General features: G+C 41.1%; 1 long non-coding RNA gene across 1 annotated transcript; it reads left to right on the top strand.

Annotated features, from left to right (window-relative positions):
- Positions 1-474: 474 nt before the first annotated feature.
- Positions 475-24,264, top strand: LOC132219668 (uncharacterized). The gene is made up of 5 exons (XR_009449562.1): positions 475-656; positions 4,448-4,594; positions 6,844-6,961; positions 19,202-19,309; positions 21,238-24,264. It is a non-coding gene; the product is annotated as an uncharacterized LOC132219668 (long non-coding RNA).
- Positions 24,265-26,467: the final 2,203 nt, after the last annotated feature.

Here is a 26,467-nt window from a genome sequence, read left to right as displayed (position 1 = left end):
AGGCTACTGCAAGAATCCAGGAAAGAAACCATAGTTCTTTGGCCCAAGAAATCATAGTTCTTTGGCCCAAGTGAATGGTCTCGGTATTTGTTTTAGAGGCAGAATCTGTAAGGCTGTGTAGAATGGAATAAAAGTGGGGAATGAGTGAAAGAGAACAACAGGGCTACAATAATAGCTACTCTTCATTGAGTACATAGTACATGTCAGGAACTGTTCTAAGTGCTTTATAAATATTAAGCCATTTAATTGTCATTAGAATCCTAAAAGGTAGGTGCTATTATTATCCCTTCAACATCTTAGGATCTAAAGCTCCAGATCCTAAGTAATTTGCTCAAGTCATGTAGTTGGTAAGTGGCAGAGCTGGGATTTGGACCCTACAGGCAGCCTGGCCCCTCCATTGGTGCCACAAAGTATGAATTTCTTCAGCTACATCAAGTTTTTGTGGTACCATACATCCTCCTTTCTCCTTTCATTTTTTTTTCTTCTTCTTTCTTCTTCCTTCTCCTCCTCCTCCTCTTCTGCCTGGCTCAACTACATTAACCTTTGCTTGTTCTTACAGGCCAAGGCAATCCACAGCAACCCTGTGCTCACCTCTATAATTTGCTGTGTGAAGTACTTCATTGTTACGCGCAGGTCTTTCCCACTAAACTTTGAAGGTGAGGAACTTAATGCCAAGGAAAGAGCAAGGACAAGGAAAGAAAATCTAGCCATGCCCACATGGCATGCCTTCCCTAAACATTGGGAGACACAAAAATGGTAAAGTGTTGTCCTGTCACGTTACAGGAGTACTGGGTAGGCTATTGGAGGCAGGAAGCTTTGCCTGGAGTTTGTTTCGCTGGGGAAAAAATGCAACCAGGAGTTGGAGCTTGGGGCCTTTATTCCCACAGTCATTTAATGTGGTTTGGGGAGGCAGTCTTGGGACCTCATCCAGGAAGACCTGGGAGATTCTCAGTAGGCAGAGTTGACTCACTGGAATGTGCTACTTCCTGGCCACTCACCCTTTTATCCGTCATTATGTAAATAAATTTACTGAGGTCCAAGTTGGTTCCTTTTCTTTCTGGCAGGGTCATAGACATTTCTTCTTACACGGTTCTTTCCTTTTTCTCCTCTACAAGGTTTCAGCATTTAGGTTCTAGCTGTGGGGCCTTGGGAAAGTTACAGAACTCCTGTGACCCACCATGTTGAGCCCAGTGTATACAGATGTGAAAGCTGTGCCCTGTGTCACCGCAGGACATGCCACAGACACAGATCACGCATGGTGCCCTGTGGATGTGCTCCACAGTGGCCTTGCTCAACACACCATGGCTCCTTCCTCTCCTCAGATTTCCTTAATGAATTCACTTCGGTGTATTACTTTGGGCCTTCATTAAGGGATTTATAAGAAAGTGCCATGGAGTTTGTGACTATAATAATCTCTCTAGCAAGATCTGGAAAGTATTTTTCCTTGGTTTTAGCACCTGATACAGTTATTTCCCTTGTTTATGAGCTCTTTTGTTTTTGTCTTCTGAATACGTAATTGTGGAACTAACAGTATTTCCCTTGGTTGTGAGAAAGCTTAGAGCCATATATGCGGCCTTCCGGCCTGTGTATAAGATCAAACAGGATGCGCTTTATATACATAACTCACTCCTGGCTTAAATTCTGTTTCCATTCCTTCACCAACTTCAGATTTTTTCTGGCGCTATATTATATGTATCTGTAACCCATCTGTTATCCTTTTTGAAGCAAGACAGGTATAAAAAAAATGTGTATGAACACATGCCCACAAACAAACTGGTCCTGATTGCTAGTTATATAACTGAAAGGGATTATTTTTAAATGTACACAAAGAATAATTTTCTCACTTACAAGATATAGTTTTAACAAACGAATAACACTTACGTAATACTGGATTTAGCTTTCCGCATTATTCTCTAGAAAGTGAAAAGATTCCAAACAAAAGCAAACAAGAGATTGGGTTAATTTTCAAGCTGGGGTATTTTTAGATATGACCTAGAACCTTACACCAAATAATGTAACGAAGTACATTCACTCTTGAAATCACATAGCCTAATTAGGCAGCATTCAGGCTGTCACCTTCCCAAGGAAATCCTGTGCTGATGGAGAGGAAGGCGGGTTAGGGAGTCTGATAATAATGATGACCCATGAACAGGAGTCCTTGGTGACAAGTGTGTGGCCTCTAACAGTCTCTAGGCAACTGTTCTTCCTGATGCCTCGACAACATTGTGGGGTCTTGGGGGCCAGTACCCTGTGGTTTGCAACTGACATAAAACCACATGACAAAATTCATCTCAGTGAAATCACGGAGGAGTACGTTTTACAACTAGTTTACTTAGGAGGTTGCACTGAATGTACAAGACTCAAAGCTAGAAAGTCTATGGATGGAATACTAAGTTATTTTGTGAATAAATTGGGCATCTAGTGAAATCTGCTTCAAAAAATTTACTCCAAATCTACAGAGATTGTGTTCTCTATAGTGATTTCTGCCCCTCTTCAGCAATAAAGTGTTGTGTGTGTTTTTTAAAAATTAAGGTATGTACTTTTTTTAAGACATAGTGCTATTGTATATTTAAGAGACTACAGCAATTTTCAACGTTTTTATCTCATGGCACACATAAACTACTTACTAAAATTCTGCAGCACACCAATATGTGTGTGTGTGTGTGTGTGTGTGATATATTGCTGATCTGACCCAAAAGTATAATTTTGATTGATTTCCTTAAAAATTACAATAGTAATTACCTACCCTTTTTGCTCCAAAGTGACTTTATAAAAAATTAGGTGCCTATGCTGGTATATAAGGATTTTTGGTACCAAGAATTAACCAATCAGACACAACCTTGTAATGTGACGTGACCAACAAGATGCAACTCTATTATATGAACTGTTTATTTATGCTTCAAGACAGCATTCACACTGGATGACTATTGTTGTGTTGACTGTTGTCATTATTTTTATTTGACAATATAAGGGAAAAGAGACCAGTGTCCCACTAAATAGTCAGGTATTGCATATTTTTAAAATTCTTACTAGCTTTTGAAAATACCAATTGAAGATCAGTGGACTATAGTATAATGTAAACATACTAACTTTTATATGCCCTGAAAAACTAAAACAATTATGACTTGCTTTATTGCAATAGTTGCTTTATTATGGCAACCTCAATATCCCCAAGGTCTGCCTGTTACAGAGAGATGAGTGCTCATAGATCAAGGTCCCATTACATCTGTTTCCTCATCTTTACAATGAGAGCAATAAAAGTACCTCTTTCTTGGGATTTCTGTGAGAATTAGATAAAATACTAACTATAAAGCATTTAGCAGAGTGCCTGGCACATAGTAATAGCTCAGTAAATATTATCAAAAGTGTTATTTTCAGATGAGTGGATATTGGTTTCACTGGCTTTTATTTGAAGATGGAGTATCATAGAACAATAGAATTTTAAAGAAAATTATTCCTCCCTGTAATAACATTTTTTGAAGTTTTATTTTTATATTTTCCATTTCCTTTCAAATTGAGTTTAATATTTTTGGCAGGATCTCAGCACTGAAACAGTAAGAAGACAAAACATGTAAGCAGAGAGAGAACAGTGGGAAGAGGCAGTGTGGTATGAACTAACTCCTGCTGGAAGTGAACAGCCTGTTTGGCAGAGTGCTACCTTCGTCCTTTTCTGCCATTTATTCTCTTCAGTGGAATTGTCACTTCAGCTCCATGTATGCTAGCTAGGAAACTCATCAGCAATTACCAAAAACAAGTCTATTTCTAGGATGGTTTTAGTTTTAAAAATCGCATCTACCTTTGCCAGGGGAATCCCATCAGAAATGTATTAGAAGACATATTTAAACAGTTATTTCCTAGGAAATGTGGTCAGAATCCAAAATGGCTAATTGAAAGTCCATGTGATCTAAAAAGATGGGCATGAGATGACATGTCATACCTTGAATATATTAAATGATACTTGGGGATGGGGATGAGGGGCAGGGTGTGGGGGGGATTTAGAACCCTTGGTTAACTTGTTGACATTCATACTTGGGAGTTTTCAAAGTGTGGAGCTAAAATGACTGTGCCAAGCCAACATTCCTATCAGTGATCAAAGAGAATAAGATTTTTAAAATAGTTGGATAACTAAGCAAGGGAGAAAAATATCTGAAGTCTCAGGGCCAGAGATCTGTATTCAATTTCAAATAGTTTCTTAGGGGTTTTATATCCTGTGATAAAAGCAAAACTTTTAACCACTATGTCTCAAGGCCATGAGAGGAAAACTGAACAATTACTATGTGGCTGTGATTTTGAGTTGGCTTTGTTCAAATAAAAATTCCCACACACTAAAACTGTGTTACCACATATTTTTCACCAAGAGGAGGAAGGTGCCTAATCCAGATGATTTTGTATATTGTTGTTCCAGACATCACACAAGCTCTTTTATGTTATCTTCTTTGTGTTTCAGAGTTAAACAGAAGAGGAATAACTTAATAGCAAGCATTTTGAGATTTCAAAACAATACTTGAGATATTCTATTTTCAGAAGTACAAATCTGCAGTGCAATCAGATTCAAGGATTTGGATGACTAAAGTAGATGATCAGTCATAAAGAGGTATTTCCTTTGTTTCCATCTTAATATTACTGAGTTATAAACGCAATATGAAAATGAGTGTAGAGTTTTTTGTTTTCCTTCAAAATGAACAATGAAGTCCCTTGAAATGTTACATTTTGAAGATTAGGAAAGCTGGAGGAGGGGGGAAGTTCCTTTAATTCTCTTCTCCTTTCAATCTCCACTCCCACCTCACTCCCATTTAACAATGAGTCACTATCTTTTCTTTACTAGACTTCTCATGTACCTTTGCATTTATTTTTCACAAGTGAAAATTTTCCAGCCTGAGAAACCTAAATATGTGTATTTGAAAAATAAATGGCATGAAAAAATTTAAAACAAAATAAAAAGAACACATTTCAACAAGAGGCGATAAGAAAATTCATTCAAAAAACTCATCTTTTAACTAGGAAATCCTAGAAGGGAAAGTACATTTGATACTGAAGGCAAAGAACTTAAAAGGCTAAAGGGTCTTAGCAGAGAATTTGACTTTTGGTTCTTACAAAGAGGCAAACACACAGTAATTCTGGATTTTGACTACCTGCTCATTTGTCCCTCCCTTCGACCTGGCTAGTCCCCTGGTTCTTGGTCCTGGTCAAATTGTCATCTTTCCATTCTGGACGAGGTGCCCATGCCCAGGAATTCGGTTCTAGTTCTCTGCCCTCAGTAACTCCAAATCTCCAGCTTGTTCCCTGAGTCCTCAAGCCCAGTATTTACAAGATCTTGGCTCCATCCTACAGCATAGAAGATAGAACACAACTCAAGTAACTGATAGGTTTCCCATCATTGTTATTAATCCATATTGCACAAAATATCTGCAGGTGTTTGTGATGGAATGTGGATTTGTGAGTATTAATAAATATAGCAAGTATTTATAGATGTTTATATATGCATAAAGATCTGAATAGCTCATAATTTAAATGACATAAGACATGTCAATCATGTCTTTAACTAATTACCTTCCTTTTCCCCTCCTTTTTTTTTTTTTCTTTTCCCCTCCTTTTAAAAATTCATTTAGTTAACAAACCAGGCTACAAAGAAAAACAAATCACAGTCCACGTCTGAATAGTCACATAATTTAGAGTAAAAATTTGAGTTGGATGCTTAGCCTGTTACAAAGCTATATGCTACACTGATGTTTTAAAGAGGTTCTTTGTCCTAAAGCCCTTAGAAGTACTTGTAATCTCCTGACCTTGACAGTCTGTTGCTGCCTTCATTCTGTCTCCACCCTTGACCCCATTTTCAGCCTAGCCTCCATTACTCTCACGTGCATATCAGACCCTCTTACCCCTTTTCCATTCTACTCTCTTGGTCATGTCAGTTCCCATCTGTCTGTTTTTCTGTTCTTGCTTCTGAACTTCAGAAAAATGATTCGCTTTAAATGCATGCCACCTAAACTCAAATTAGTAACCCCATTATTCATTTCTTGTTTACTACTAACAAAGCCATTCCCAGCATTTCCCACTCTTCTAAGTCCCTATGCCCACACTCATTAATTTTATTTAACAAATATTAATTGAGAATCAACAATATGCCATGCACTGTCCTGGGTGATGGGTTTTACAGTAGGGGATAAAACAGATCCATTCGCTGCCCTAACAAAATCTATAGTCTAGTGAGGGAAACAGAGTGGTTTCTCAGCCCCGGCTGGATAGCTGAGTTGGTTAGAGCACTGTCCAGAGCGCCAAGGTATCAAGGGTGAGGTGCGGACAGAGCACATAAAAGAATCAACCAATGAGTGCATAAATAAGTGGAATAACAAATTGATGTCTTCTTCTCTCCCTTCCTCTCTCTAAAATCAATCAATAAAATATACTTTTTAAAAGTAGTTTCTCGCCCTTCCTTTACTGGAACATCCAGGTCTTTGGGGAAGCATCAACCCCCTCACCCTCCCTTCCCACATGTCATCTCTCGCTTCCTCTTCTTCACGTCTCTCTGTCTTTGGTCCAGACCCGGGGAAAATCCAGTATTATTCTCTTCCCCATGAGCTCTTGAATTCTTCCTTCTTTCCCCTTCTAAGACCTAACACCTTATGGTTCTTAATATTTTTTGTTCTGAAATAACTGATATTTATTTTAGACACTTTAAACTGTTCATATTAAATACAAAACTGTATTTTGACTTTTTTTTTTTTTATAAAAGAAATGTGGAGTATATTTGCTAATATCTTTAAATTTAGAACTGGCAGTTTCTTCGAGTGCTAATCTTATATTTTTCCTTCTGAATTCTGTGTTCGGTCCCAAAATAATCAGTATGCGAGCCAGTGGATTGACATTCTTGGATCCGGTCTAAACATTCTGATGAACAGTTCCGCAGCAGATATGTCAGCATGACTTCTTTTTACATGATTTTATTTGGATTGCCTTCCAGGTACTTTCTTTCTATTTTGCTATGAAAAAGTCCCACACATCTAGGCTTGGGCTTTCAGTTTTTAATCTTAGACAGGCTAACAAATACAAAGAAAAATTATTTTCATTTTCTGATCTAATTTTGAATTGGTAAGGAAGAATGTTTCAGTATCTAAGAATTCTTACAAAATTTCCTGTTAGATTTAGTAATTACTTCTTATGCACTATTTTTTTGCATTGAGGAACCAGGAACCAGGCCTGGCGTGGGTCTGTCCCAGTAGTGTATGGGTTCTTGACTTCATGCAGGAAAGATTTCACAAACAAGTCCATGTGATTTTGAGAGTATGTTTATTTGAGCTGGGGACAGTGGAACAAAGGAAGGGCTTAAGGTAGAAGAAGCAACAGGAGAGAGATAGTCAGAGGAAAAGGGGGCCTTGGAGACAGGTTCAGGGAGTAAGCCTGGGATAAGCTGCCACTGCCCACTACTCCCCTGGTTGCAAGTCTCGTGGGGTCCTTTAGAATTTAGGAGAAAGAGAGCAGAGATACAAGGTGTGGCCGTCCTCTAGCTAGAGCTTGCCATGGGTCTTTTGTCTTGAGGCTTTAATCTCTCTTTGGCTGGCCAGAATCCTAAGGGAGGTCTCAGGAGAGGGTCTTACCAGAATATTCATTAGCTTTCCAGGTGTGTTCAATATGTTAATTCATCAGAATGTACATATAGAGACCTGAGGCAGGGGGTGGGCTAGAAGGGGTCGATGGGGAAAAAGGGGACATACATAATACTTTCAACAATAAAATTTTTTTAAAATGTATATATAGAGATGTCAGGGGTTATTTTCTGGATAGATTTATTTTCAAAGAACATCATCGATGAGGGTCTGGGACCAGGCCGTTCTATCTGGGCACTGTCTAGAACAGGGGTGGGCAAACTTTTTGACTCGAGGGCCACAATGGGTTCTTAAACTGGACCAGAGGGCCGGAACAAAAGCATGGATGGAGTGTTTGTGTGAACTAATATAGATTCAAAGTAAACATCATTACATAAAAGGGTACGGTCTTTTATTTCAATAGTTTTATTCATTTCAAACAGGCTGGATCCGGCCCGCGGGCCGTAGTTTGCCCACGGCTGGTCTAGAATGTGTAAACCATTTGCTATTAGGTGTCCTTGGTTGGGGAAATTAAAACTTTGTGATTCATTGTCTGGCTGTAAATTGCTCAAATAGTTTGGCCTTGTTTAATTGTTTTGTTTCAATTTCCCTTATTTTGCATGTCAAGGAATTTTCCTAGCTTCTTACTATCCTGCCACAAACGGACAGTTGGTATCTTTTCCTGGCACAATTTACCTCCCTTCTTTGGGTTAGGAAAGAGGCTCTGCTTTTGACCACATCCTCAGTGTCCCAGTTGCACATTTTGTGTAATGATCGTAATTGACAGTTTCTCAGAGCCTCCAGCACTTGGGAACTCCTGGTGGGGAAGCCAGCTCAAGCTGTTAGAAGGGCGGCATTGGGGCTGAGAGAGCATTGGAAATGAACTGAAGCAAAAGAGGCCCCTCCTATCAGGGAGATGTCTGCAGTCAAAATCAAGTTCAGCCCTGGCCGGGTAGCTCAGATGGTTAGAGCATCATCATGATACGCCAAGGTTCTGGATTTGATCCCCAGTCAAGGCATATACCCTAGTATAAGAATCAACCAATGAATGCATAAATAAGTGGAACAACAAATTGATATTTCTCTTTCTCAAATCAATAAATAAAAATTTTTTAAAAATCATCAATTCCAAAGGACAAAGTGAATTTTACTTCACTTTGGAGTACGTCTACATGCAAAGGGTTCATCTAAGAAGCCTGAGGTGACATATAGGAATGCAAATCTTAGATCAGAGAGGCCCTTAGAAATTCTGGAAGCAGGTATAGCCCCATGAAAGGTTCTTCTATGAACCAGATGAGGGAGTCATAAAGGAATCCGGACCCCTCAGATAACACAGGCACAGCACAGAGTCTTCAGTTCCAGTAAGAATGTTAGGGAGTAGGTATCTAGGAATGTGGGTGGGTAAAAGGCTCATCAGACCACTTGGTTACATGGTGATGGTTAGTTAGGGCTCCCACTGAAGGGCTCTATTCTAAAACACAGGCCAGCTGAGACTGATTCTAAATGCCCCCTAGAGCTGTCCTTGCTACTTCTCTTCCTCCCCTCCCCTCCCCTCCCCTCCCCTCCCCTTCCCTCTTCCTTTCTGTTAATCCTCACCCACAGATATTTTTCCATTGATTTTTAGAGAGAGTGGAAAGGAGGGGAAGAGATGGAGAGAAAGAGAAACACCGATGTGAGGAAGACACATCGACTGGTTGCCTCTCGTACACGCCCCAACCAGCACTGCGGATTGAGTCTGCAACCGAGGTAGGTGCCCTCGACTGGAATTGAACCCGAGACCCTTCAGTCCGAGGGCTGACACTCTAACCACTGAGAAAACGGGCTAAGGCCTGGCTACTACCCTTTCACTGGCCATGGGAGAGGGGTGAAATGGTGTTCTCTCATCCAGAACAGTTGATACAAACTAAAGTGGGGGCAAAGGTTGCCAGTGACTGACCTGAGACCATAGGACAAAGCTCATCATCACACACACACACACACACACACACACACACACACACACACACACACGCATGCACGCACACACACGCGCACACACACGCACACAGCTCTGGGCTAGAAAGGCTGCCCATTTATCAGTGGTACAACATGTGACAAAGGAGTTGGGTTAATGAGGGGTCCATTCTTTCGCAGCAGAGTCTACAGGTCTTATACCACCTGGTTATAAAGGGTCATGTTTTGGCAGGACCAAAACCGGGATGGGTCTGAAAGAAACAAGAAGAGATTTAAAAGAAAAAATAAGAAAGTTCCATTTTCTTGGCTAAAAAAAAAAAAAAAACACCAACAAAGCACACAAAAACATTACCACTTGCATAATTACAAAAGGCCTGACTTAGCAACCATTCATGAGAAAAAAAGACCTGGGTTTTTTGTTGGTGATAATACAGTGTTAAAAAAAAAAAATCCAATGAAATCTTAAATTGCATTAGTATAACGTCCAGATAAAGGGAGCAAAAATAGCCCTGGCGAGGTGGCCCAGTCGGTTGGAGTGTCATTCTGTACACTGAAAAGGTCATGGGTTCAATTCCTAGTCAACGCACATTCCTAGGTTTTGGGATTTTGGTTGGGACATGTGCAGGAGGCAACCAATTGATGTTTCTCTGTCAACATTGTTTCTCTCTCTCTCTCTCTCTCTCTCATCAATAAGCATATCCTTAGGTGAGGATTTTTGAAAGGGAGCAAAAACAAAAGATGGTCTCACTGAACTCAGTGGTGGTCAGGCCTCATCTGGAGGCTTAGTGCCTTTTAAGGAGACACACACACAAACGAGCATGAATCCAGAGAAAGACACTTAGGCTGGAAATCTTGTAGCCTAACATGTAGTCAAAAGTACTTGTGGGCTTGGCCGAAAGAGAAAATGCTGTCAGGAATGTGTCTTCTGGCACTTTAAGGACCATCTGATGAGGTAGTAGCCGTAAGGTTTGTTAATCTATAGGGCAAGCTGAGAACTAGATTTCAGTTTAATGAAAAGCAGGCATTTTAAAGAATCAAATCTGTATGACAATAAAATTCAATACTTTCCAAAATCATGAACTGTCCATCACTGATCACATCCCAATGGATGTCAGATGGCCCTGTAATGGAGGGGGGAGGGGAGCTGAAGGTCTTCCCAGCCCCGCGAGTCCATAATCATCTCAGCCACCCATGTTCCTACCTGAACTCCATCGCTTCCCATGTCTTCCAGGCTTTGCTCCCACAATCTCCCTGTCTTCTCTAGCATCTTAACTTTTTCTTTCTCCAAAGATTCTTTCCGATTTTTATGTGTAAAGAAGGAAACGACTTCCCTGGGTCTTTTGGTTTTGCTTCCTACTTTTGGCATTCTACTTTCTTTGGGGGACTGCCTTCCTGCCCCATTAGGGGTGATCCTATGACCCTAGCCTGACCTATTAACGTTTTGAACATCATTATTTCAAGAATGGGCACATGACCCAAGTTGTCCAATGAAAATCAGTTCTAAGATTTTTACTGGAACTATCAGGAACTGCTAGGGCACTTATCTGTTCATCACAAAGCTGGAGTTGCCAGAAGCCAGCATGTGGAAAGAGGCTATAAGAGATGGAAGCCAGCACAAAAAGTGGGTGTGAGGACGGGGAAAGGTAAAGAATATCCTGATGATATTGTCCAATCTCCGACACTTTCCAGTGACACAAGCCAGTACATTCCCACTTTGGTTTAGGCCGCTGACTCTTGAAGCCAGAGTAGTCTGCACAATATGCTTGTGCTTTCAGTTTCTTTCTAACTTCCCTCTTTTCTTCTCACTCCTTTGCATGGTTTCCAGGGCCCATAGCAACTTGGCCCTGCCCACGTCTCCGGCTTCATCTCTCCACAGCCTTCTCCACTTTGCTGTAGACACACAGCCCTGGTAGGGAACGGGCAGGCGGCCTCCGAGGCTGCATGGAGTCTGACCCCTTGCAACATTTTTGCAAAGACCTTTCTTTTCACTCCTAAATGCTTTTGTCTCTGAGTCTGCCTTGCACATTGACCTGTCTGTTTTTCTCTATGGCTTCTCCATTTTTCTGTTCTTTAGATTAGAATCTTGGTAGTCTAAGACATACTCCTCATCTGGGCTAGATGCTGGTGATATAACAGGGAAGTCAACGTTCACAGCCCCTACCATCTTTTCTTACGTCCGGGGGCGGGGGAGGGGGGGCGCGTGCGCGGGGAGGGGTGCTAACCGAGGCAGCTTTATATGAATCATAATTCGGAGAGAATCCAAGCAGCTGCTCTTCTGAACCTTGATTTCACACAGTGTAGAAAAGCCATCATCATACTCTCAAAAGCCACATTTTCCCATTGCAGATGTATGATATGAAATTCAAAAGGGACAAAACATAGTGTGAAACTCTCTTTTTACTTCCCTGGCTCAGTTCCCATACCTTCAGCACCCCTCCCCCAGGCAACTGTTATTATCAGTGTCAAATGTATCAATCCCAAACAAGTTTGTGCCTGTTCAAGCAAATGCAGATTATATATATATATATATATATATATATATATATATATATATATATATCCTCCCTACCCCATCCCTTTTACAAGTCATAGTTTTTGAACCTTGCTTTTTTACTCAATATATCTTAGAGAAATAGTATATCAGTACCTACTGTTCTTTTGAATGGATTAGTAATACTCAACTGTATAGATGCACATATATTATTTAAATAACCTCCTATTGATGTACCTTACATTGTCTCCAGTATTATGCTCTTACCAACAGATCTGCAAGTATTTTCTGAGTTACATATTATTGCATACACATTGTGAATGATCTGTAAGATAAATTCCTTAAAGTAGAATTGTCGGGTCAAAGGATATGTCCATTTCCAAATTGATATCTGTTGTCTATTTATTTCCCAAAGTGAGCATATAAATTAACAGTCTATGAACAATAGATGAGTGCTTGTTTCCCAACAGCCTCTTGACAAAGTCTATTGTTAAACATTTTGGTTTTTGCAGATTTGTTAACTGGCATATTTTATTGTGAGGTTAAGTATCTGTTTGTGTTGAAAGTCCACTTGTATTTCCTTTCCTTTTCTAGAACTATTTGTTCATGTCCGCTACCCATTCTTCTGTTAGATTAGTGACCTATTGATTGGTGTAAGCTCTTTATATTTTATGGAAAGTAGTCTCTTTCCTGCCATATATATTGCATTTTTTTTTTAGCTTGCTATTTAACCTTTCATTTTGTTTATGGGATCTTTTTCTTTTTACTTTGTCTTGTTTATTTTTGCCAAGAACATGACTCTTTTCTCTTTTTTCATACTTAATATATTGAATCTTAAAATTTATTCCTTCTTACGATTTCTCTGATGGAAAGGGAGAATGAACAGAGCATTCATAGTGATGAAATACAAGTGATTAAATAAGCACATAAAAAGTTCAACCTCACAAATAAAAAATGCAAATTAGGTTTTATATTTTACTCCAGCAAATTAGCAAAGGTAGAGTGCATCCAGTGTTGCTATAATCTGTTGGCAGGAGTGCCAATTAATCCATACATTTGGGAAGCAAATTCTCAGTAAGTAGCAAGAACTCTGGAAAAAAAAAAAAAGCTTTATGCAGTCATGGCATGTCTAGGAATTTATCCTAGGGTTAAAACCATCAAGATGGACAAAGATTAATGCATAGAGATGTACTTCAACACAGCACTGTTTTACCAGGAGAATTGATGGCAATTTGAAAGCTGTTGTCCGACAAGTAAATCACAGTGTATCCATACCAACTAAGGCCACACAGCTACAAAAATGAAGCTTAGAGCTATTAGGGCCGGGGGAAGATTTTCACACTGTTATATTAAAGACATGTTACAAAATTGCTTAGGCAGTGAGAGCTCAAATGCATAAAAATATATGGAAAACTAGAAAGAAAATATGTCGAAGCAGTGGTTACTTGAGTTTAGAGAGATTGTGCACGGTATTTTTCTTTTATGTGATTTCTCAAATTTTATAATGTACATGTATTATATAGTCTGCTAAAAATCAAAGTCAGAATTAGCACATACTCAAAAAATGTAAACCTATTTCTAGAATTTACATTTTTTCTTTATCTCTTTCTACTGTGACCATAGGCCTTCATATGTTTTTGTGGGTTTTTTTATTCACATTGGTATTATTGTAATGGTCTCTATGACCCAGTCATCTTTCCTCCTCTGGTGTCCTCCAGTATTCTGTTAGATTACTTGAAAACATTGTCTGTCATTACTCAAGACCCCACAGCAGCTTCCTGTTCCCTATTGCATGATGTTTAAATTACTCAGACTAGTACACCAGCCCTTTATAATTTGGCCCCACTCTACTGAAATCATCCAAGTGTATTTCCTTCTATTTCCAGGAAAGCTCGGTACCCTAGCTAGAGTGCCCTGGTTATTACTTGCCCCACCCCATGCCCTTTCTTTGACCCTGTTCATTCTGTTCACAGTTCTTCCTCATGCCCCCTTTGTCCCCAAATCTTACTCATCCTCAGGAGGTTCCATCTCCTCCATGTCAACCTTTCCTCTCACCCTTGGCTGAACTCTCAAGGCACATCGTTTAATCACAGCCTCAATCTAAGGCTCCACAGCTCTGCCATCATTGCTTGTGTGTGAATATTGGCTTCCTAACTGTTTTGAAGGCTCTGCGAAGGCAGGCCACACTAATCAGAACCTTCTTTTCTCTTCCCACTCGGTTTCTGCTCATTGCTAAGCAGAAGGTAAGGCCTGGCTGACTGGTGAGGAGGCTGCTGTGATGAGCAGCTTCTTGGGCAGTGTCTTCTTTTCTCCTTTCTTCTGTTCCTGCCTGGACACCTGACTTCCGAGGAGGCCCTGCCCAGTGGCAGAAGCAAATTAGAGGAAGCCCTAGAACAGTGGGGAGCTCTTGGGGGGAGTATTGGGGGGACTTTAAAAATATGGCTGTTTGTTCTCCCCGTGCCCCTCCCCACAGCTGAGGTTTAGAATTTAGCTGGCCCAAGGTGGGACCAGCATTGATATATTTTCTTAAGCTCCCTCGCTGGTTCTGATGGCTTCACTATCAAGTCTTACTCCTTTTGAGCCCCAGCCCTTTTGGCATGCACGCATTCCGGCACTTTTCTGTCTTGTTTCCAGGCAGGAAGTCATCCTAGAACTGGCCAGAGACTCCAAAGAGAGGCAGTCTTTAGATAAATCCTTTGGCATCAGCGAGAGCCTTTGTTGTTTTTCAAAGGTGTTTGCTTTCAAATTGACAACTGTCTGCAGTGGAGCCTGCTCTGAAGATTGCCATGCCTGCGCTGCCTTCCAGTCTAGGCTCTAGATAAGCTCATGGGCAGACAGACCAGACTAGGGCTAAAATAAACTCAGACACCCCCAAACAGAGCACTGCTGTTAAACAGTACAGCAGGGTGATTAAAGCAGCCTGTTTCATATGGAAATGCAATACGTTATTTGTGGCAAAGTGAGAACAAAATGTCCAAGAAAAGAGAATAAATATGTACAGATTGGAAAACCTTAACCATTATAAAAGTTTTACTAATGTATCAGTACGTAGCTCCCTTTTTATATAAGAACAAAACGACAGCAGCAGTAATAATAATGATGAACAACTTTTAGCACTAACTGTGCACCAGGTACTCAATCTAAAGGTTCTATCTGGATTGATTCATTTAATCTGACAACCCTCCAAGATAGCTGCTGGTATTACCCTCGTTTTCTAAATGAGGAGATTGAGGCACTGCATTACTAAAGAATTTGCTAGCTGGTAAGTGGCAGAGCCAGGATTAGAAGACGTTCAGGGCTTCTGTTCTTAACAACTTACCAGGGCTAATTCTTAGTTCAAAGGAAAATTGGACTTTTTGAAAATCAAAGGTTTCTCTAATATCCAAGTACACATTAAATATTTTCCATTGTCTTAAGTTTTATAATCTTCAGTGGAAATTATTTCAAAGTATCCTGTAGACATCACTGCTTCCTTCAAGGACACTGAACACAATTTAACTTTTACTTAAAGCTTCCCTGTTAGCATCATAGACATTAATTTGGGGGGAGGCTAGATGGAGCCTGACGCTCTCAGGCTTTTTAAGGTTTAGAGTTAGGTCACTCTGATCCACGCACTGGACAATTGCGGTGTCTGTCTCCCCCGAAACCCCTCCTACAGGTGACTGGCTGATAATAGTCCCTGCTGAGGCACTGGCCCAACAGCTGTGTTCTGATCCAAGCAAACTTGAGGCATCTCAGCCACAGCAGATGACGCGAAGAAGACCCCTGACCTCAGCAGCCCTGTTCTGGACCGGCCAGCAGTCTACTGTATGAACCAGTGGGCAAAATTTAGCTAAAAATGGGCACAGTGGTCCAGATTCTCCCTTCGGGGGGTTTGCCCTGGGAAGTACTGGTTCGCAGTGGGAGCTAAAAGAGTGTGTAGAGAGAGCCCATGAGGTAGAGCAAGCAAAAGTGACAGGAAGCAGATAGCAGTCCTGAACAGGGGCTGTGAGGTGGGAAGGAGTACCCAGCTGGCCATGGAGATGAGTGCAGAGGGCATGGCCAAGATAAGGGGCAGGTGGAGATGAGGGGACTGCCGCATTCAGGCCCACCCAAAGACGTTGGCATTCCTGACAATATGAAAGCACCGTGCTGTGCCAACAAACAGCAACAAAACTGAGTCTGCTGGTTGCGAAAAGAGCTGGCAGTTTACAAATTCCAAAGAGAGGATGAGGAAGCCAGATGGGGGCAGGCAGAGAGGCCGAAAGACCCCTGGGCGCAGCCAGAGGAGAGCTGAATCACATAAATGAACTCATCAGTAGGTGAGGATGCACGAACTCCCGATGTGAAGTCCCGGGTAACGTGGATTCTTGCTGGCGTCCTGGGTCCAGTCTTCCTCAGGTCTGGCTCCACTACACGCCTGTTCTTCCAGAGGCTTGGTGATTTGGCCTTTCGTGGTTCCCACGAGGCCCTGTGGGGCTGAGATCCTTGTGTGTGTGTTTTTTTTAATTCCTTGGAACTCCTTCCCCTAATATTAGATGTAATTTGAGCTGTTCCTCGGAACAAAAAGAGCCTAACAAAAATACTCTACATGGCCCCAGATTGCTCTTTCCCCCGGCCTCCCCCCCCTTGGAATTATTGTTGTCCTATTTTTAGTTTTTCTGTTTCTTCCTTTGCTGCTAGGCTGTCAACCATCACTTTTTATTGCTGTAGTTGGCTTGCTTCTAGCCATTCTCTCTTTGTCATTAAGGCTACTTGTAGACAGGGCACTAGATCCACTAGCTTGGTGGGGCTAAAAAAAGTAAAAGTAAACAGGTAACAGGAAGGCTGAATTTTATAGCGTGCGACTATCTCAGTGTAGCTGTGATAAAAATTAAATAAGCAATGAGAGCGTTTTAGTGTCACATGAGCTTTACGATAATAGTGTTTGGAAATGCACTTTGACTGTGCAGATGTCTTTCTTGCTTACTTTCTTACGTTTGGTTCCAGTCCAGTCAGTGAGGGTCTTCCTAAAGTATCCCTTGGTTCTGAGGAACCATAACCCACGAGCCAGCAGCGTAAAGGAAACAAGATTTATTTTAAGACATTACGCAGAACTCAACCAAAGAAAGTAAGCATGCAAGACAGCCTCTCTCTCCCCGATGCTGTCTCTCCATCTTTCTCTCTCTCCCTGGAGTTTCCTGGTTTCCTAACCTCACCTTGTCCTTGTTTCACATCTGCTGCACATTCCTCTCTGCAGACTATTCTGCTTCTCTGTCAGGTTTTTAGTTTCCTTTTCCTCCTAACACTGCCTTGCACATGGCTTTGGGGCTGCCATGCTGCTGATTTTGGCAACTCTTCATGACCTCACATCTTCAATGCCAACACCTTCCGATTCTGCCTCTCTGTGTCCAAGAATACGATTGACCCGTTTTGAGCCGTGTGTCTATCTGCCCCTGATCAAATGAGATGGTCAGAGAGCAGTGCCAGGCCCCCACTCCTGAAGGAACGCCCTTCCGGCCTGCAGGCAGCGCTCTCAGGAGAGTTTGGCAGGGAGGAAGTGACTGGCATTTCAACCAGAGTGAAATTTCTAAATTTCTGAGCTCTGATAGGTGCTGTGTTATTACACATTTACTCTTCCTCTTTGTTATTCGCCGTTCAGCACTTACAGTCCCTGCTAACAATAAACAAATTGTTAGGTGCTATCACCTATCACCATCTAGTCTAGTCAGTAGTCATTATTTTGGTTTTCATATATGTAAAAATACAAAAACATATTAAAGGTAGGTCTCCCCTTCAATATTTTTCTGTCATCTCTCAGGATCCTGTTACTCACTTATCTTCGTAAAACTGTACTCTGGGTTAAACCAACAATGCAAATTCATTTTTAACAACAGAGCTAAAAGTTGTTAAAGTTTCAGTAAAAACCACTTTAAACACCACATTGCATCTACACAGGGATGCTTTCCTGACCAACAACTTGTCACAAATGCCGGGGTGACTTTACAATTTGTCTAAAACCACTGCTTTCTACCATGTTCTTTTCACAAAAGTATGAAATAATTATGAGTCAACCATGGGTGGAAGCATTTGTTATTAGTTTTTCAAAAGATGCCAAGTGCTAGAGGAAATTTTTCTCCTAGGCCAAGAACAGTTCTATTTTAAAAACAATAAAATGCAAATTAAACGTTTCTTCATGTTTTAGTCTAGCATTTGAATGGTACTAAACAGTTTTCAAGACGTTTTCTCATGCATGATTGAATTTAATGTTCAAAATAAAGTTCTGGTGTTACTAGTATCATTTTATAGCTGGAAAACGAGCTCAGAGAAGTTATTTGACTTATTCAAATCACGGTGCTTTGTGCTTCAGATAAAAACTAAAGCCGTTTTACTCTAAGTCTTGTGGTTTTGCATGACACTTTGCTCTTTCCTTTATCCTTACGACTTTTGTGGGGAAGAGAGGCATCAGTATAAGTATTTCAAAATCCGCAAATTCTCAGTATACAGTCCTCGGGATAATCCTGCTTTGTTTTTCTAACTCCAAGGCCCATACATGGATAATACTATAACAAAACTATCGCCTACTTATTTATGAAAAATTAAAAGTGATAGATTGAGGGTTACCACAGCCTAGTACAAAGTTTGATCTATCCCTCACAGTTGAAATCACATACAGTATTTTAATTCAATGTAACCTTTTCTAACTCTTTATTTTGTCAGGGACATAACATTAATTGGTGAGATTAAAATAAAATGCAAATCTCTAATGAAACCATTCTTGGACAGAATAACTCTCAATGCCATCTAAAAAGACCAGATTAGTCCTTGAAGTGATTGGTTGTGGTGGTTAAAAGAAGAAATGTTTTCAAAGGAGATAAGTGTGTTTGCTATTTATATGTACGTAGATCTCACTAACTACACACGTGTTATTATTGCTAAAGCAGGCAAATAGTGTTTCTGAGGACACCCCCCCCCCTTCACCCTTAGCAGTTCAAGTTACTCTAGGTATCCAAAAGTAATAAAAATTTTTAGCTCTTTAAAAGTCTCTAATTCAGATTTTTCATTTATTTAGATTTTTCTGTCCACTAAGTCTAAAATGAGCAGAGTTCTGCTGTGTTTATTATTATACAACGGGCAGACATTTGTTGAAATTTAGGTTGTCTGTGTGCACCATTTACTAAATTTTGTTAATATTACATTGGCTGCTTTATTACAGGATTCCCAGGACTGTGTTAAGCAGAGCAATTATAATAGTTTAGAGAGTATGAGCAAGAAACAACCCACATGTAATAAAATATGAAGAAAAAGAGGGCACCTGGAACATGTGAGTTATTTTTCTCTCAAATTAATTTTTTTAACTTTATTATTAAATTTATGTTTATTGTTGAAAGTATTACAGATGTCGCTTGTTTTTTTTTCTCCCATTTCCCCCCTTCATCATGTACCCACCCTCCCCAGGACTTCACCACACTATTGTCTGTGTCCATGGGCTATGCATATATGCATATAAGTTCCCCAGTTAATCTCTCTCCCCCACCCCCACCTTCACTCTGAAATTTGACAGTCTGTTCCATGTTTCTATGTCTCTGAATCTATTTTTTTTATTCGTCAGTTTATTTATTTTTTTATTAGATTCCATATATGAGTGAGATCATGTGATACTTAACTTTCTCTGACTGGATTATTTTGCTTAGCATAGTACTCTCCAGGTCCATCCATGCTGTTGCAAATGGTAAGAGTTCCTTCTTTTTTTTTTTTTTTACAGCTGCCTAGTATTCCACTGTGTAAATGTACCACAGCTTTCTAATCCACTCATCTGCTGATGGGCACTTGGGCTGTTTCTAAATCTCAGCTATGGTAAGTTTTGCTGCTATGAATGAACATAGGGATGCATATGTTCTTTCTGATTGGTGTTTCGGGTCAAATTCTTACTTCTTTACGTTGACTATATTCCTACTCTTTGTTTAAGAGCATGTAGTATCACTTTGGGAAGAAATGCGACCTGCACATTTAGCCAACTATTTAGGGGAAAGGAAAGAGAGCGCAGCCGATGGGAGAGCTGAAGCGGGGAGAGCTGCAGTTTGAAGCAGAGAGGAAAACAGGGACCCCCGTTTCTATCTTTCTATTCTTTCATCTTCTGTTTGAGGATTTCATTTGCAAGGTCCAAGGCGGTCTAATTTGCCTGCCAGGCCCGCCGCTGTGATGTTTGTGCTGTAGGCAGTATGAAGGAATGGGGAGGGAACGGAGCACCAGCCCCGCATTCCTGTGCTTTTAAAGAGACTAACTGGACGTCCCACAGAACACTTCTATGATAATTTAGTCACAAATCCACAACTGGACTGGGATATGTAATCCCTTATTTCAGGCAGTAATGAGCCCAGTTAAAAATGGAGTTCTGGAAAAACTGCCATTTTGCAACCATCATGGGAAAGACTAATCTGGATAAGAATCACTAGAGAATGTTCAATCCGGGGAGGAAAGTCTGCTGAAGAGAACATTTATATGGCCTGAAAGTATTTCCTCCCAGATTGCTTATTGGTCACAGAGGGGGAAGAAAGTATACAGTGGAGAAACCAGACAGCATCCTGACCCCGTGATGGAGATGGACATAACCAGCAGCATGAGACGTCATGTGGCCTCCAGATGTGACCTTGTGAAGGACACGAAGTCGCTTCCGTGCTATTCCAGCTGGGAAGACATAACCTGAATCTAATCATGAGAAGGCACCAGACAAACCAAAATGAAGGAACAGTCCGTAAAAGAACTGACCTATCTATACTTTTAAAAAATTGTCAGTGTCATGAAAGATAATGGAAAGCTGATAAACTGTTCCAGATTAAAGGAGGCTGAAGAGACATAACCAAATTCAATTCATGATCCTGGACTGCGGCCTACACTGGCAGAAAACAAAATTCTATAGGGGACATTTGACTAAAGTGGTAGGGGTGTTTCACAGAGAGAATGAATAGGACCTGCTGACTAAGTGTTGAATCTGTTCTCTTCTCTAGATCCTTAGAGCCATTGTCTTAATTCAGGCTCTCAGCATTTCTCCCCTAGGCCTATTTCTAGAACTTTCCAAGTAATTTCACATTGTCTTTCCCTTCCCGTCTGTCTGCCATATTGTCACCAGAGTGATTTTTTGAAGCACAAATAGGATTATGCCATAGTCCCTGTCTTAGTCCATTCAGGCTGCTATAACAAAAATAGTATACACTAGATAACGTATAAACAACAGACATTTATTTCTCACAGTTCTGGAGGCTGGGAAGTCCAAGATCATAGCGCTGGCAGATTTGCTGTCTGATGAGGACCCATTTCCTCACTGAGGGCCGCCTGTCTTCTGGAATCTCACATGGAGGAAGGGGCAAACGAGCTTTCTTGTTCTGTTTCACAAGGGCATTAACCCCATTCATGAAGAATGGAACCATATGACCTGATCGCCCTTGGAAGGCTCCGCCTCCTAATACTATCACCTTGAGGATTAGGATTTTAACATATGAATTTGTGGGGACACAAAGATTCAATCTGTAGCACCCCTAATTAGAAATCCTCTGTGGCTTGCTATTGCCTATTCCTAATCTGCCATACGAGACCCTTCTCTGCACGGATCCAGACTTCCTTGTGGGTCATTTCTTTCTGGCACTCCCCTCTCAAATGGTTCCAGTTATTGATTGGTCCTCCACCTTCAGTAGCCATGACATAACACCCAGGATGACATAATGAGGACAAGGATGGGATGGAATAAGCCAGTGAGATAGGCAGCTACTTTAAAGCTTTTACCTAGTTTGAAATATAGGCATGGCTGTCATGTGAAATGACTCCATTCCAATTTTTTCAAAGAAATTAATTTTTCAGAGAAATAAAGAAGTGCCTACTACTTGTGCCAACTCAAGGAAAGGGCAAATGAAGATGGGCTTGTTGGCTGACTTCCATCCTAATATTTCCTGTGAGGGTATTAGATGCTGCCAGCTAAGGATCTCATTAGCTTAGTCCACACTATTCTATCAACAGCCATTTTCCTCTGTCACAGCTGATGCTGAGAGTCGTGTGTCATAAAATGCCATATACTCCCAAAGTTTAGAACCCTGGCTGAATGAAAATAAATCACTGTTGTTGAATCAAGTGAGCCATGGGATTCCCAAGAGAAGTTTCCTTTATATTTTATAGTTATGTGGTAAAACCTCATGATTTTCCATACCCATGTGGCTTTTCTGCTTATTCCCTATAATTTTTCTAAAACATTATTCCATCATTCTATTCAATAAAAAAGATCGCTTACCTCATTTGCTCTCAGGAATAAGAAAGACTTGCTCTCAGGAATAAGAAAGTTTCACAGGAATTGCATTTAGCAATGAGATGATAGAATTCTTTTCCTCTGGACTTATCAAATAAGATTACCAGCAGATAAATGCTTCTCTAGAATTCAGGACAGAAGGCCCAGCTATTGTATATTTATTCCATAGATCAATATCTATTCCAAACTCACATTTTTAAGGCATCAGCTTTAACTGTTGCCAAGCATTCCCTTAAAAGTCAAGGCTCTGTTGGTATAATGAACGGTAAGAGAGGATTGAGAGTATACTTGTGAATTGCCTGAGTAATGCTTATTCATTCTGCACCATGTATTCTGTCAAGTAGAATTCCAATTGTGACCATAAACCATGCTCATTTCTATGTAGAAGAGAGAATCTATGGCTCTCATAATAGCTCTGTATTTCAGAGGGATGATGCTACATTATTTTATACCTAATCTGTGTACTTGGTATGTCTTGATTTCTGCCTTGCCCTATGAATTACAGAAGTAACTTGTCTTATATTCTTGGAGTAGGGGAAGTAATATATCATTTGTGACAGCAGCAATTTCTGAGCCACAGATCCACTTAATATAAGTTATTATACTTAGACTCCAAAATCATGCAAGATTCCAGGAAATTTATGGAGAAAATATGAGTTACCCTTTGACATTCCCGGAGAATACTACTGGTTCATCAATGTTGATATAAGTTTCCAAAGACTTGCCAAAAACTTTTAAGTGTTAAATGCTCCCACATGCAATAGATTAGTGATCTCGTTTTATAAGTACCTCACTAACTGATTGCACCATTGGAGTTCCTAGTGATCACTTATTAATGGGACAGATGATATCTGCTCTACCCATCTCACATGCCTGTGAGAATCTTATGAAGTAATTTATAGGAAAAAGTATAAAGTGTTATTTTAATATTAAATATTATTAAAAATAATAGTTTCTTTTTATTAAATTTATTGGGCTGACATTTGTTAATAAGATTGTATAGGTTTCAAGTGTACAATTCTGTGATACGTGTCTGTATCTTGGATTGTGTGCCCATCACCCAAATTCAAGTCATCTTTCTATTGCTCCTGACTCTGACTCAGGTATGGTCCTGAAGACCATTCCTGTCCAGAGTAAAATGGACTGGCTCCGTGCTTCTGAATGTGGAGCCTCTACCCCATGTGAAAAGGCAAACTGGGAACTAGGTCACCGATCTAGAAGCCCAAAGAAATAAGTAAATGTTTCAAATGGTAACTGGGGCATAAACATCTTTGTGAATTGATATGGAAGGAGATCCGCCCTGTCAGTGCCCCAGTTAACACTCTTGTGATGGTCTGTTCTGACTCCGACTGTTCTTGAAGTGGTGCAAGTCTATCCACAGGCCTTTCTTTTCCCTGATTGTCTTCTCTTCCCATGAGCCCCTTTGTTGCTGGCTGATAAATTATGTCTCAATGTCGCTGTTGGCCTTTTGGCAGCTCTGCCTGCAATTTTTAATAAACAACTAGCACAAAGGAGTTGACTCTGATGGACCAATAGTCCAGGAATACACATCACAGAGAGACAGGCATCTTCAGTTAGTTCAACAGTCAGCTTGCTGGAGAGAGCTCCTGGAAGCAGATGAATTGGAGTATTGTGACTTTTTTCTTTTTGGCCATGATTTCGTTGTGTAAGGTTAGGCAAAGTGCAACTGCGCTGAGGCACTCTAGAGGGGAGGGGGTAAATGTCACGGGGCTGAATTTGTTCACTGAGCTCAGAAAGAGCCTCTGGGGGAACAGGAGAAGCAGCTGGAAGGTGAGAGGGGGCAGTAGATGGGCAAACTTACCCCCTCAAGATAAGTGGAGAAGGGTGCATAACGTGGCTGTGTGGTCTTAGCCCAGCTCAGGCAGGGTGGTAATGGGGCTGGACTTCCCATGAAGAATGGAGGGATAAGTGACAGGAATGGTGGCAGGGGTGAGGGGCACAGAGATGAAATTACATAACCTATTAGACACATTATTTAGTAATTAAAAGAGCCCAAGAGTCATGATTTTCTTTTTAGAGCTATAAAAAAAGGGCAAATGTTAAAATATGAATAGCATGCAAACTCAAACCAATCATATCGAAACCTCAGGTACTCTGCCCTAGCCGGTTTGGCTCTGTGGATTGAGTGTTGGTCTGCAAACTGAAGGGTCCTGGGTTCAGTTCTGGTCAAGGGCACATACCTTGGTTGCAGGTTCAATACCCCCCCCTCACCCCCCGCCAGCCCTAGTTGTGGCACGTGCAGGAGGCGACCAATGGATGTGTCTCTCACAGCGATGTTTCTCTCTGCCCCTCCCTTCCACTCTCTCTAAAAATCAATGGAAAAATATCCTTGGGTGAGGATTAAAAAAAAAACAACACCAACGAGAACAGCAAACAACCCTCAGGTACTTTCTGTGGGCAGCCTAATTTCTAGTTCCTGAGTGAAACTGCGGGCATGTTCCTGCCCACGGGGGCAGAGGTGGGGTTTCGTGGCAGTGGTGACGCCTGCAAGGTATTCTGGCAATGCAGGGGAGAAAGTGACAGGTCATGTATGGAAAAAAACTGGAATGCTTCCCTGGGCTTGGTGTGTTCACTGGGCAGGAACTTTGAGGTGGGTGGGGCAGAGCGGGCGGGCACGAATTATAGGGGAGGTACTGGGTCCCAAAACACCTTTACAAAATTGGAAAACCTGTGCCATTAATATTAGTGGGGAAACCATAGGACCCCCAATCTGTTGATCTGAAAAACACCTATTATATAATCTTTAACAGCATCTTTTTAGTCCCAAATGAGAATAATAAACCTTCTTCCCAAGACAATGTATAAAAAATGCTTAGCAGATATTGGTTACTAAGAAACGTTTTTCACAAATTTAAAATTTAGTGTATAATTAAACCACAAATAAAGACTCTCCCCTTTTGTCAAGAAGGTAGGCCCAATAGGGATGCAGGATAGATGCAGAGCTAGTGCCAAGCTCTCCAGGAAGTAACTAGGTCTTGCACAAGGTGTTTTGAAAGAACTGCCAGACATGGGTGATTTACTACCCTGGGGGGAGGAGGGCAGACAAGGAAGAGAAAAAGCAGAATGAAGAGGCAGTCTGGGGGAGAAAGAACAGGTTTTGCTTTAGGCATGACATGGTTGAGCTGATGGTAAGCCATACAAATGTGAGCATCCAGCAGGCCTAGAGGAAGGTCAGGGTGAAAGCTGTCAATGAGCTATTTGCTTAGAAAGTGGGCCCTCAAGTCCTGAGGTGGACGAGTCCACAAAGTGAGAGTGTGGGTTCAAAGAGGAGAATGGAGATCAGAGCAGTGGAGCCTCTCAAGGTAGGATGTGGGAAGAGAATGAAGTGCGGACAAAAGTATTGCGAAGGTGGGCCTGAGAACTGGAGAAAACACACTATTGCTAGGTCTCTGACGTGGGGCAAGAAAAATTGGTAGCATCAATTGGCCAGTAGATTGGCAAGGAAAAAGTCCTTGGGCGTGGCGAATTGAGTTCATAGATGACCTTTAAGGGCACAGCTTTATGAGATTTCTGAGGATGGGAGCCAGCCGGCAGGGCCTGAGGCAAGACTGATGGTGAGGAAAGTCAGTGAAGATTTTCTTTGGCCAGGTTTGGCTTTAAATTCTAGTGCCAAATGGCAAAGATTAAAGGTCTGAGTCATCAGTGTGGAGTTCGGTTTAAAAGGTTCTGTGGGCCTTTTTTGAAAGGCAATTAGTGAACCAAAGGAAGGCAGTAAAGGTTCGTCAATATTTTTGTAAGCCTTTGTATTTTCAAAGGGCTTTTTAGCACAGCCCCTCTTGTTTCACACTCCCAAGAAGCCCCTGGAGGTACCAGCAGGTACCAGCATTTCCATCTTACAGATGAGGCCCTGAAACGTTGTGGCTGGCTTAAGATGTTACCGCTGGTGTGTGGCTGCACGGGGACCTAAATTCTGTCTCCTCGTCCCCTGTGGTCTAAGATGTCATTTCAATTCACAGTTAATGAGGAGCTTGTAGGCAAAGAACTAGGATTCTAGGCCTCAGTGTTCTGTTTCGGGCCAAAGTCAGGACATGTGGCTACTTGTTGGGGATAAATATTCCATGTTGTTTTGGTGAGGAGGATGGGTCAGAGTCGGCCGGATTAGCGTGGCTCAGAAGTGAGACAGAGTGAATCTACGTTCTTCCACCGTGGAGGGTAGCTGGAACAGCT

The sequence above is a fragment of the Myotis daubentonii genome, chromosome 17 (genome assembly GCF_963259705.1).
Source record: "Myotis daubentonii chromosome 17, mMyoDau2.1, whole genome shotgun sequence".
Classification (NCBI taxonomy): Eukaryota; Metazoa; Chordata; class Mammalia; order Chiroptera; family Vespertilionidae; genus Myotis; species Myotis daubentonii.
The sequence above is the reverse complement of the archived record's forward strand: the minus strand, read 5'-3'. Positions and strand labels throughout refer to the sequence as shown.